Raw genomic sequence first — 14,570 nt, 5'->3', positions numbered from 1 at the left:
TGTATCATTATTACTTTTTTTCAACAGATAAGTCAACAAATCTCCGACAAAACACTGAATAATTAAGGATTGGATATCAACAAGCTGGTAAGGATAATCAACTTTAAGAGATTTTCGTTTCTGAACTAAGTAGATGTTATTTTAAACAAATCAGAAACCATCGCCACAGTTGGAGAGAGGAGAGTGACAAGCCAGTTCGAGAGTTTGCAAAGGGCAGAAACTACGAAACTTATAATTGATGAAATTGGATGATTCGGTGTATGGGTCTTCATAATGCTGTACATGTAGGGCGTCGATGTGTTTGGAACTGCAGAACTCAAACAAATTTTACTTTCCAGCATGTTTTGAGTTCGTTTGTGGAAAAACTTACCCATTGTGATTTTTTTCCTAAGCTTACAATGCGTGTTAAAATATTGTAGATCACACACTTTTCTTTTGTAAGCACATTTGTCCATGGTGAATAAGGATGTATGTATGTATGTATGTATGTATGTATGTATGTATGTAATGTATATATTTAATGTATGTATGTGTGTAGGCATGCGCGTATATATGTATGTGTGTATGTATATGTGCATGCAATGTATGTATGTATGTACAGTATGTGTGTATGCATGTATATATGCATGTGTGTATGTGTGTGTGTATATGTATGAGCACATGTGTACATTTTTCTGTTCGCTTATCTATCTTGTATTAGACCAGTAGATAAAACTTTTTAGTTTGTTGTTAATGTAAAGGTTTTGATATTTCATACAATATCTTTTCAAGAACAAATTTTGTGGGCATTATTTTTTCTGTTGTTCCCCATATCATCTTTCAATGGAAAATAAAACACTGAATTATATTTCGTACATAATTTATCTATGTAGTTTCGTCTTCACAATCAGGTAAACGCGCCTGTCTATATGACCGTGTGAACACCACAATCATTACACACATCATAATGATTAGCCTCATATTATGTCATACAGAGAAGTATGATAGATGATACCATCTACGAATACAGCAACTAGGATGATAATTAAAAAAAAAAAAATCTTTCATATGAATTCTTTACTCCTTGAATTAGTCACTTCAGTATTATTGTTGGCCATAAGCAAAATATATTTCAGCAATGCTCAGATCATATTCTAAAATATCATCATATCAATAAAGTTATTATTTTCATGGGATTTATATATATATATATATATATATATATATATATATATATATATATATATATATATATATATATATATATATATATATATACATACGTATGTATGTATGCGTAAATAACCACTAGGAAAAGTAAACTAACGAATTAGAACGCTTTCGTATAATTACATCTTCAGTGCTGATACAAAGAAGGAAGATGTAATTATACGAAAGCGCTCCATTTCGATAGTTTACTTTTCCATATGTGAACACACGTTCCTAATGTTTTATTGCATACATATGTATATATATATATATATATATATATATATATATATATATATATATATATATATATATACATATGTATTCATATGTTTCAGTATATACAATATATACATGATTTTCTGTTCGTATTCTTACGTAGACTGTCGAACACTTTTCACAAGTGGGGCTCAGTTTCATGCTAAATGATCAACAGTCTACTTTCACCAGCAAATACGTTTGCTTTCATTCATACATGACCGCTTGTAGGCATCCATAACAATGCCTTCGGCGTATACCATACAATTGGCAAGCATCTTAGCACGGAACATAAATCCATTGATACATAATAATACTTGTTCATGTGATACATATTTTATCATTAACATGGAATACAACAAATGAATATAATCACGAGAATATACCTATCTAATGGATCTTAAGCTACTTAGGAGTATGCAAAACATTTCTAACATCAACATTTCCAATGGCAACATAAATATCGCCCCTGATTGAGCGTAAAGTAAGGAGCTGCTAAGGCTTATAAAAGCGCCCTGCAAGAAGCGTAATGTACTCGTTACTGGAAGCTGTGATTGATGTACAGGTAGTGGACATAAATACACTTCTATCAATACTACTGACATGTTTGGTTGAGGTGCCAGGAGGACATAGGATGGATATAGAAATATATGTTCATGATATTAGCGATCTTTCTCGATGTGTAGGATTGGCATAACTAGGTCTGTTCAAACGTCTCCACGGGACGCTCAGCAGACGACAGCCGTTATGGCAATGAGGACTGCGCTGGTAGTAGAGCAGAGCCTCTGCACAAATATGGCGACATGACAGGACTTATGCTGGCCATTCTTCAGCAGCTGGCTATCAACAAGCCATTTTTTCAGTCCTGGTATATCAGAAGCAGAGGCAGTGTAAAATTTTGTCATGAAAGAGTGATCATGATAAATCCAACTGTCAATGACCAAGGACAAGCTGATCAAAGCGAGATGAAGATCACATGGATACGGTTGGCAAATCGCCACTGTTAAAGAGAAGTTATTATTGATCTACGGATTCCCAGAATCCTATAATGAATCCTGTTCATCGTAATTTACGATGAAGTCTAGTACGAATTTACCTTACGAAAGCACATAAAAATAGGAATTTAGATTAAACTTAGAAAATCTTATATTGAAATGAAAGTTTGGGATATCAATTCCCACTAGAATATATGACAGAGATGTGAATTCTAGCTTATGATTGATGTGAAGTTAGATACATAAATTGTCTGGGTATATCTTAGCTCCCAGATTTTTTCTCTTCTTCTCTTTTAATATTCAGATTGATAATTAGAAATATTAAGAATTTATTTGGCAGAAGGGCTCTACAAAGAATTTAGTCAAATGTTTCTTAAATAGATTAGTTTTGTCTTTGCAAATTCAAGTACAATGTCGTTACAGAAGTAAGCTTTTCTCCCTGCAATGTTTTGCAGGATTGAAGAGGTGAGACAAAATATTAGGATCATCAACATCAAAGAAATCTCTTCATTGCTGTTTTTTTTTTAATATGGATATCTATATACGTATTTAAAACACTTGAGGAATGTATCTTTATCATTTTCGTAGTGTAGGTTTCCAAATCATCAGAACCAGTCTGGCATTCTACAACGGTTCCTCTCACCAGCAATTTGAAAAGTTTATACAGAAAACGGGATCATTCAAGTCATACAGTTCGTGCGTTTCCGTTTATCTTCACCTTATTACATAGAAATAACCTAGAAGCACCTTAGAACCAGAGAGAGCAACCTCTGTCAACTAGGAAAATAATTGCAGTTATTCAGTTTCCTTTAATTGTGCAGTTTTCTTTTCTGAGCTCAGTCGGATACAGCACATGTTTCTCTATATAACCTTACGTTATACACCATAACATCAGTGTCTATGGACGTTATTCCAACTCACGTTCCATAGAACGTTTATAACTCGGCCGTTCAAACGTTCCCCCTGTAGTTCATGAACTAAATGAGTAGAAAATGCTTTCTTCGGTAATTCTTGAGGGAGACCTTTCCCGCCGCATTAACCTTTTACTCATTGTTGTCAGTACCATTGGTTCTTAGGTTAAGAATTATACACTCAAGGTTTTACCCAAATTCTGACTCGCTTTTTTCCTTTTTCTATTTTTTCTTTTTCTTTTTTTCCATCTTGATGTTGCAAACTGTATTGGTCAGGTTTGTTTATGCGAGATATTGAGGACTGGAGAGGACGGGGCTATGATGAACGCTGACGAAATATGGAACTGATAGATTTGCGAAGAGTCTCGCTACTGGTCGGCGATTATTTAATTGTAAAAATTCATCTTGGGATGTTTTGGAGAGAATGTTCATCTGTTGGGAGGAGGGGTGGTGCTATATTACAAAATTATTTCTTTGTGCTCATGTCTTTCGTCATCATTCATAATCCTGCTTTCTCTCTATGACAACAAATCGAACTTCCGTTTTCTGTTTTCCCATGGAACTAAGATGACAGTTGTCACGAGTGTACATTGGATGTCAAACTTCACAATACCATTTTTCTGGGTTTTTTTTTGTTTGTTTTTTATTAGGGTTTAGTTACTTAGTATTATGAATAGTACACATTGACAGTAATGTTGGAATTTTGGATTTCTTTCAGTCTAATTTTGGTTTCTTGACTGACAGACTTCTCACAGCTGTTTCTCCTCTTGTCATATCCGCTTTAACGCTTTCTGAAAAATGCATTTTTTTTTTATTAGTTTCGTTTTGAATAATTAAGTACTTCTAAACGGAAGTTACATTTCTGATATCACAAAAACAAAGGCAGATTACTTGTTCCGATTTATGTTGATGAGTTTGTTCTGATGCGACGTCCAGGAATGAATTTAGCAAACTCAGCTTCACTTCTTGAGGATGACGTACTTCTTGACGTAACTCGTGGAGAACACAGATTCAGGAATCCAGTTCGCCATCACCAATGAAGATGGTCCGTCGTGATGTATTATGGATTATCTGTGGAAGAAATAAAGATATCAGTATATTGTTTGACCATGAGTTTAATCGTACTTAGCACGTACTTACACGTAAGTTTTCATTCACGTACACACACACTTACACACACACACACACACACACACACACACACACACACACACACACACACACACACACACACACACACACACACGCACACATACACTTACACGCCAATTTAATATTTTAATAGAAAAATAATAATGCTTATAATAGATAGTTTTCCCAACAGCAGATTTCTGTGTATTTTACAACTTATTGCGGGTGAATGAAATTTTTTTGTGTCAATTGCAAAACGTTATAGATATAACCACATTATGAATAGTATATATATATATTTTTTTTTCATTAGCAAGAACATTGAACAATTTTCCACACAAAATCCCCGGTGTCAGCCGCTGTGATGAACAGTTAGTAGGGAACAAGTGTCGGTCTGTTTGTACACGGTTGTTGTTATTAGTGCATGTTAACAAGCTTAGACTATAATAGTCCAGCCAACCAATATAGTCATTATCAAATTCTAAACTGACGAATGAGTGAATTTCTGATCGATCTAGTAAAATATACACGAGCAAGACTATGAGTGTTATCATTCCTCCAAGAAAGGTTTTGATAACCCGAAAGAATAGCCAAAAAACAGACACAATGACCACTCCCACCCATTCCATCCCCTACATACTCCACTCCCCTCCACCTTCTTCCCTCCCTCTTATCTTGGCACCTCCCGGATGACGGGTCATCCCTGCATCTTGTCCACTGCCCTGTCAAAAAAAAAAAAAAAAAAAAAAAAAAAAAATAGTGGAAGCAAAACATCTTCCATTTGCGCTGGAATACACATTACATCAACATGTAAGACAGTCACTAAACCGGAAAAATGCCTACAAGCTCTAAGCAAAATCCTCCGACAATTATAAAACTGACGTTTGGAACACCTTTCTCAATAAAACAACAAGACCGTACTTTACTAACTTCCCACGAAACATTTTCTGTTCCGTTTCCGTTTTCTATTGGTATACGTAGAGATCATTGTGTTGGCAGTTACTCATTTGTGTACGAGCATGCATTCTGTACGATTGTTTAATTAGAATAAAAAAGAGACAGAGAGAGAGATAGAGAGAAAGAGAGAATCGTAAAGGAAATATGAATCTTGAGGATCTTGTTTTTTCATCTTTTATATCCCTGAGGACTATTCAGCAACCTATTTTATGCTTAAAAGTGGCAGTCTGCCGACAAGATTGACTAGATAAACACCATAAACACCTTTTTCTCTCCCCGTTCCCTCCTTTCCCCTTATTTAATCTCAAGCATTTGTATCTCAACTTGTACTTGAAAAAGCTGTAATAAGCGAAACGTCGTACAAATAAAGGCTCCGTCCTCATATGGTGTTTATCTAGTCAACCTATTTTATATTCTCGTTTGAATTTCCTCGCTCTCATTCCGGAGGCAGTAGTGTTGCCATATCTCTCAAAAAATCTAAATTCGTTTCTCGAGCGTTGACTCAGATCTCCACGGTGGCCAAATGGGCAATATTTCTTCTTTACTTGGGTTCCCCGTGCTCGTATATTTTCGAACTTTGAAATGCAAAGAGTCTTCTCTATGGTTAATAAAATCATCTGGTCGTAGTTATGAAACAGATGCATTACCGATTCCTAATGTCTCAATCTTATTCGAGTTTGGTTATAAGCCTCAAAAGGTGATGTGGTTTAACGTCACAAACTCCCCTCTATCGGAGGGCTAGGATGGTACCCCTCACAGAGGACTTTCTAGCGTGGAATTAAATGCCCCATGCCTTTGGTTTAACCTCGCCGGTGGCAGGATTCGAACTGCCATCCCCTTGACTTTCACCGCAAGTAACGACGCCCTAACATGCTCATCCAGCGAGTTGCCTTAAAAGGTGAATGAGGTATTCCCCACATTAAGTAATATCAATGACTTTTGACACAAGTTCGGTCCTCAGTGTCTAAGAATTGGAAAGCTTTAACCAAGAAGAGAGGACTGCTTCAGCTGAATAAAATCGTATGACAAGAGTCATAACATTTATACAAGTCATGGCCCTTGTATTTCAGAGTTTAAGACCGAATATTTTTTTCTGTAATGTCGCCAAGCAGTCTTTACCGTAAACATCTTTAGGACCACGACGTCCCTTCATCGTCTGCAATTGTCCAAAATAATATAATTTTCATGATCTCAAAGGAATCAATTACATAGACACTTCCCTGAGATTAATTAGATAATTTGGCGCCAACCAGAATAAAATATGTTGAGTAAAACAATGTCGGGAATGGGTTTACTCAGAGATTTTTAAGAATTGTGCTTCCGTGCCGACGCCTAGGTGAAACAAATTTGTCTCTGATTTCTATTATTCGCCATGGTACAGGAAGGGGTTGATCAATTATCATACATTATCTTATTTATTCATTTATTTATTTATCTTCCTATGTATTTATTTATTTACTTATTAATATATTTATCCACTTATTTATTCATTCATATATTTATTCAATCATTTATTTATTCAAATTACCCTAAAGATAATTATCAAAAGCTATATTGGAAGTTTTGGTTACATTACCACTAAAAGCACATTTGTGGAAGCCAGACGAAGATGTTTTAAGATCTTTTAATACCAGCTATTATATATATATATATATATATATATATATATATATATGTGTGTGTGTGTGTGTGTGTGTGTGTGTGTGTGTGTGTGTGTGTGTGTGTGTGTGTGTGTGTATATATTTGTATATGTATATAGAAAAAGGAGGGAACCAAATTCGAAGTGAATAACCCATGTCGTTCAAAAGTCTCTTTATAGTTTAAACATTAGCTGTTAAATTCTCTTTTAATATCAAAATAATTGCAGACTTGAACAGATGAGCTGCAAATACTTCTGTGAAATGTGACGGCTTATTCACAATAATTATATAACTAACTCTCCTTGTCTAGCTAAGGATTACCACGTCTGGAATAGGTGAATGAAAGAGTTTAGCGTCATCCAGAATTCCAGGAACCATGCAAACCAATACAAAAAAGGTTAATCGAAATAGATGTATTAATCTTCCTTTATTAAAGTGTGCAAATTCAGTAAGAAAGGAAATTGGGGTGAAAGCTATTGCGAAGCCGATAAAAGAATGAGCATAGAATTGGAGAGGGAAGATTATCAGAAAGGATGATTGGGAGTCTGAGCAAGCGCTCGCTGACTGGACGCCGCGAAATAGTAAGCGTGGAAGTAGGAAGAACCCGGTCGGGTGGAGAATTGAGGCAGAGAATTTTACAGGAGTGGCGTGGCAGAGGTTGACACAGTTGTGCATCTAATGGAAGAGTTTCGGAGACGATTTTATTCCACATTTTTCGCTTTGAGTCGATGTCGCTCAATAGGCCTTTTCGTTTGCCGTAGCTCAATTACCAATTTGAGTGTTTTGGTCCCGACTGAAACCAATTAAGGTTTCTTCCTCTTCCCTGACCTGGAAATAATGAGGAACACGTAACAGCTCTAATTGTTTTGATGTTTCAGTGGGACTTTTGACAGTCATTTTTCAGGGAACACAATACCATTATATATATATATATATATATATATTTATATATATATATATATATATATATATATATATATATATATAATATAATATCTGTGCGTATAAATATATATATATATATATATATATATATATATATATATATATATATATATATATATATATATATATATATAATGTTGATAGGAGGTAAAGGGAACACGGGCTGAGGGAAATATTTTTTTTCCTGACTAGTTACGCCTGGGCGTATATATATATGTATATATATATATATATATATATACATATATATAAAAATATATATATATACATCTATAAATATACACATATATATATATATATATATATATATATATGTACATATATATGCATATATATACATATATATATACTTATGTATATATATATGTATATATTTACATATATATACATATATATTTATATATATATATGTATATATACATATATATATATATATGTATATATACATATATATATACATATATATATATATATCATATATATATATATATATGTATATATACATACATATATATTGATAAGTATTTTAGACAAATTATTTGGATGATGGAGAACATAAACACATAAACATAAACACATAAACACAGGGTTCCGAGCCTTCCCCTGTGTTTATGTTCTCCATCATCCAAATAATACATATATATGTATGTATATATGTATATATATATATATATATATATATTTATATATATATGGAAATAGACTCATCTGCTGGGATTCGAACCCCCGCCAGAGCGGCTTGCTTCATATAAGGCGAGGATTGTACCGCCTAATAAAATTATGAAAATCATGAGAAGCTCTCTACCTTTATGTTTGAAACGTAAAGTTTACAATCAATGCTTTCTGCCAGCAATAATCTACTGGTGTGAGACCTGTAAACTGACGAAAGCGATGAAGACAAACCTAAGGAATGCACTGAGAATGAAGAGATCAATGGTGAGAATAACACTGAGAGACCGAAGAGCGCAAGTTGGGTGAGAGAGCAGACTAGAGTGAAAGATATTGTGGAGGCAGTGAAAGAGAGGAAGTGGAATTGGGCAGGTAAGTTAGTGCGAACAACTGATGAGCGATGGAGCAAGTGTGTTACTGAGTGGACGCCGCGAGATGGGAAGCGTGGAAGAGGGAGACCAGACAGAAGGTGGAGAAACGAGATAGAGAAATTTGCAGGAGTGATGTGGCAGAGGCCGGCGCAGTTGTGTGAATCATGGAATGCTCTAAGAGAGGCCTTTGTTCAGCAGTGGACTCAGGATGTCTGATTGATTGATTGATTGATTGATTGATTGATTGATTGATTGATTGATTGATTGATTGGCTGATTGATTGATTGATTGATTGATTGATTGATTGATTGATTGATTGATTGATTGATTGATTGGCTGATTGATTGATTGATTGATTGACTGGTTGATTGATTGATCGATTGATTGACTGGTTGATTGATTGATTGACTGATATTAATCGTCCCCTCGGCTAGCTCAAGGCTAATGACATCTATTTTCAATTTCTATTTCACTTCTGAATCATTCTTAAAACTTCACGATCTGAAAGTTCTTATAATTCCAGATATATTATTAGCTTTTTCCTCCTGATTATGCTGATTTTGATATAAAATTGGATGATTATCACCTACAGTTTTTTTCATAATTTTTCATTCCTACTTGGAATCTTGTCACAATTTTTTTTTTTTTTTTTTTTTTTTTTTTTTAGCTGCTGCAGCAAGACCCACACTAACGTAATAAAGAAAAACATGAAAAAGAAACTAGGGAAGAATGTTTCCGCCAGGTAGAAAAAAAAAATAAAAATAAAAAATAAAGTATTGTACACATGTTGAATTTCAGGTCTGCTTAATGTTATATTTCCGCGGCTAAAAAATTTCTTGGTTTTTATTCCCGTCCCCTAATAGATTTTCATTATACAAAGAAATAACGTTAATTGATTCAGCAGACGTTACCGTGCAAAAGGAGTAGGAGGAGGAGGAGAGGAAAGAAGAGGAGGAAGAGGAGAAGGAGAAAGAACAGGAGGAACAGCTGGTGGAGGAGAGGGAGGAAGAGGAGCAGAAGGAGGAAGAGGAGGAGGAAGAGAAGGAGAAGGAGGAGGAGAGGGAAGAGCAGCAGGAGGAGAGGGAGGAAGAGATGGGGAGGAAGAGAAGAAAGAGAAAGGAGGAGGAAGAGAAGGAGGAAGAAGGAGGAGGAACAGAAGAAGGAGAAGGAACAGGAGCAGGAGGAGGAGGAGAGGGAGGAAGAGGAGTAGGAGGAGAAGGAGGAAGAAGAGGAGGAGAGGGATTAAGAGGGGCAGGAGGAGAAGGAGAAGGAAGAGGGGGAAGAGAAGGAGGAAGAGGAGGAAAGGGACTAAGAGGAGCAGGAGGAGAAGGAGGAGGAAGAGGAGGAGAGGGATTAAGAGGAGCAGGAGGAGAAGGAGGAAAAGAAGGAGAAGGAGGAGGAGGAGGAGTTGAAGACTGAGGAAATGTGGAGTGTGGCATTGGGGTGATCAGGTGAAGGAAGTGGGAGGGAGGGAGGGAGGAAGGGAGGGAGGGAGGGAGGGAGGAAGGGAGGGAGGGAGGGAGGGAGGAAGGGAGGGAGGGGGAAGGGAGGGAGGGAGGGAGGGAGGAAGGGAGGGAGGGAGGAAGGGAGGGGGAAGGGAGGGAGGGAGGTATTGGAAGGAGGTGCGAAAAGGGCTCTCGTGCAACAAGTGGTTCTTGTCACGGCTCAAGTAGTGTCTGCTCCTTCGACCCCGGCCTTCCTCGAGGACACGCACACACACACACACGCACCCATGTACACATACACACACACACACACACACACACACACACACACACACACACACACACACACACACACACACACACACACACACACACACACACACACACACACACACACACACACACACACACACACACAGAGTTGGTAGAGGTCCCGGTTGCCACTACAGAGCTCCGGGTTCGAATCCCGGCCAGGGCTGAAATAATTTCAGTATCGCTGCGCTGCGAGTCGTTAATCCAATTCTCGTGGGCGGGGAGTTGTGTGTGTGTGCGTGTAAGGTCACAGCATTACCCATAGATCGGTCATATATGAGCATTCTTCCGGGAGGGAAATAGCTGTCGATCACGAGTCCAACACGTGATCCAAGACCATGGCGAATCACACACACACACACACACACACACACACACACACACACACACACACACACACACACACACACACACACACACACACACACACACACATACACACAGACTTCTCTCTCCCGAATTTGTGTTCATCTCCTGTCCTCACCCAGTCACACTATCACGATTCAAGTCAAATATTGTGAATTTTAAAATCTACAGGACGACTTCGCCTAAAGTATTCTAGACTTCACTTTGTCTACAATTCAACAACGTATCTAATATTCGTATAGATTTAACTTCTCTTAATTCGTCATTCAGTTTCTCAACATATGACGCAAAGGCGATTCGACATTTGGAGATTCGAAAAATAAATAATTGTAAACGAAGTCGCTTCTATTCAGACGAACTCACTCGAGTCGTGATAATGTGACCGGAGCTTTAGTACGTCACCTAAACATTGACCATGAGGTCCTATCCTGAACTCAACGGAATTGCCTGTTACATCTAAATAACGTTACATCTTCCTCATACGGTTGTGTGAGGTCGTTTTAAGGACGTCTTTTTTTTCTAAATCTTTCGCCAAACTTGGCAAACGTTTTCTACCATCAGAAAGCATATTTCATCTGGGTTTCTAGTTAAGGTGAAATAACTTATTGATTTACTGGTCATTTTCTTAGGCACAACCGATAAAAGGAGTAAGACTATTTTCCAATGGACGAAAGCGTTCACTAGATCTGGCGATCTTTTTTTTTTTTTTTTTTAACAACCCTCAGGATTTCAGCAAAAGGAAGGGATCTGCCCCAGCTGAATGAAATTGTGTAATGTTAGCCAGAATTAAGTCTTTGAATAAGGAGTTCTCCACCCTTTTCCCGTTTCATACCCCGAGAGTCCCCAGACCATCGACCCGTACCTCCATTAACCTGACACAGAATACAGAATGGCAATGCATTAAGAATAATCAAATATACAACGGCGCCGCAATGGATATAAATTAATTCAAATTGTAATGACTTAATTCACCAGTTAAGCATTAACATAAAAAACAATGTACAATATTCTGTCTGCAGATTTAAATGTTTGAGTAATCTTTCGCTGGTCATCTAAGTACTCCTGTAAACTGTCCCGAGAATCCCCTGGGGGTTCGTGAACCCCTGGGGGCTCGTGAACCACTGGGGGGCTCGTGAACCACTGGGGGGCTCGTGAACCCCTGGGGGGCTCGTGAACCCCTGGGGGCTCGTGAACCCTTGGGGGGGCTCGTGAACCCCTGGGGGCTCCTGAACCCCTGGGGAGCTCCTGAACCCCTGGAGGGGCTCATGAACCCCTGGGGACTCGTGAACCCCTGGGGGACTCGTGAACCCCTGGGGGACTCGTGAACCCCTGGGGGACTCGTGAACCCCTGGGGGACTCGTGAACCCCTGGGGGACTCGTGAACCCCTGGGGGACTCGTGAACCCCTGGGGGACTCGTGAAACCCTGGGGGACTCGTGAAACCCTGGGGGAGTCGTGAACCCCTGGGGGTTGTGAACCCCAGGTTGAGAACCCCAGTTTTAGACTAAAGAGGACGACTACACTTTACCATAGGTGAATTGAAATTTGAAGACGAAGGGAAGCTGCTTAAATCGAATAACAACCTTATGCCAGGTGGCAATACGGTCGAGAATCATCACAAAGGTTCAAGATCTTAGGTCGAAATGTTTTCATGAGTAACGTTTTAAATATTTCATAGTCGCGCGCGCGCGCACACACACACACACACACACACACACACACACACACACACACACACACACACACACACACACACACACACACACACACACACACAATGCTCATACATACACACACACACACACACACACACACACACACACACACACACACACACACACACACACACACACACATACACACACACACACACACACACACATATATATATATATATATATATATATATATATATATATATATATATATATATATATATACATGCACGCATATACAATGCTCATAAACAAATACATACACACACATACACACATACAATGTACATAAACGAATGCATGCAAAAACACACACACAACCACACACAAACATATACGCGTACACAATGCACGTACATACACCCCCAAATACACATGTACACCCACGTACACACACATACACACTCACACACACGTGTCGTTTAACTGTAACCTTTGCCCTGTGTGCTGTGATTATTGGGGTAAGGAGTAATCCACTAAGTATGAGGCGAGACTGAAACCCAGGTCCCACTTCAAAGCAAGTATACGAACATCACTGGAAATAATGTTTGAATTCATATTTCTGCACGTCAGTGTATATTCTGATTATTAACTGATCATAAGAAATCTAAAAATATGTTGTTTTTGCTGGCAAGTGACTTATTTCAATCTCTAGTGAAACAATTGAAAATGTTTGAATGCTAAAGCACCTTCGCTTGGAGTTCGGTTATGTCCGAATTCATGAGTGCGTGCTTCGATTTCGATTGAGTTGGATTTTGCACTTGAATCGTTTAAAATGTTTTGAGAGCAATTAGTCCTCTAAGTGTGAACCTTCACTAATATCAAATTTTATTTTTTCTACTGAAAGGAGAATTTGACGATAAAAATGAGACGAAACGAAGACATGTTTGGAAATCGAACAATGCTTTTGTCCAATGAGAAGCGAGTATAGAAAAGGGGGCGGAGTTACCAGTGACGACGATCTTGTTTGGAGAGTAATTACTCTAATGTAAACATGAAAGCGTAGATATACGTGCTTGTTCACGTGTCCATTACGTCTTTATAAATTGTTTAGATGTTGGAACAGGCGGGAAGGGGGAGGCAAAAGGCAAACGCCGACATGAACAGTGTGGTCGCTGATGGAGACTTCAGGATGTATAGCTAAAGGCAACAACTCAGGTTGATAAGTCTGCACGGCGCTTATCGCAATAACACTTTTGCAGTGCACATAAATAGGTACGCGTGTGTCGGCTCTCTCTCTCTCTCACACACCCACACACACACACACACACACACACACACACACACACACACACACACACACACGTGCGTCCAGTTTGGAGATTACAAGCATACAATGTCCCCTATTCAAACATTTTTCCCATCTAACATTTTCCCCTCAATGAAAGGCTGCAATTCACTTCTAAAATAAATGGACCTAAGTATGTCAAAAAGGCAACCAAAAAGTGGCAAAAACTCAAAACATTTCCGAACCCCCAGGTGGATAAGCTTCGCTTAGTTATCACCCTATAGCCCTTTATACCTTGTGCGCCCACCACAAGAAAGTCTGTGGGCGCCCCTGCACACACACACACACACACACACACACACAAGTTAGATGAAAATGTGGTGTGTGCAAAAACGATACACTAATTTAAAATCAGTCTAGATGAAACGAGATATAAAGAC

General features: G+C 38.1%; 1 long non-coding RNA gene across 1 annotated transcript in view; it reads right to left on the bottom strand.

The window, feature by feature from the left end:
- Positions 1-850: 850 nt before the first annotated feature.
- LOC143039480 (uncharacterized) overlaps positions 851-14,570 on the bottom strand; it is a 61,163-nt gene continuing 47,443 nt past the window's right edge. Inside the window, exons 2-3 of the long non-coding RNA XR_012967642.1 lie at positions 4,244-4,423; positions 851-4,143 (exon numbers count right to left, since the gene is read on the bottom strand). This is a non-coding gene — a long non-coding RNA (uncharacterized LOC143039480). The remainder of the gene's footprint in view (positions 4,144-4,243; positions 4,424-14,570) is intronic.

Source organism: Oratosquilla oratoria, chromosome 26 (assembly GCF_046742065.1).
Source record: "Oratosquilla oratoria isolate Oo_2021 chromosome 26, ASM4674206v1, whole genome shotgun sequence".
NCBI lineage: Eukaryota > Metazoa > Arthropoda > Malacostraca > Stomatopoda > Squillidae > Oratosquilla > Oratosquilla oratoria.
This window is presented reverse-complemented; position numbering and strand designations above follow the sequence as displayed.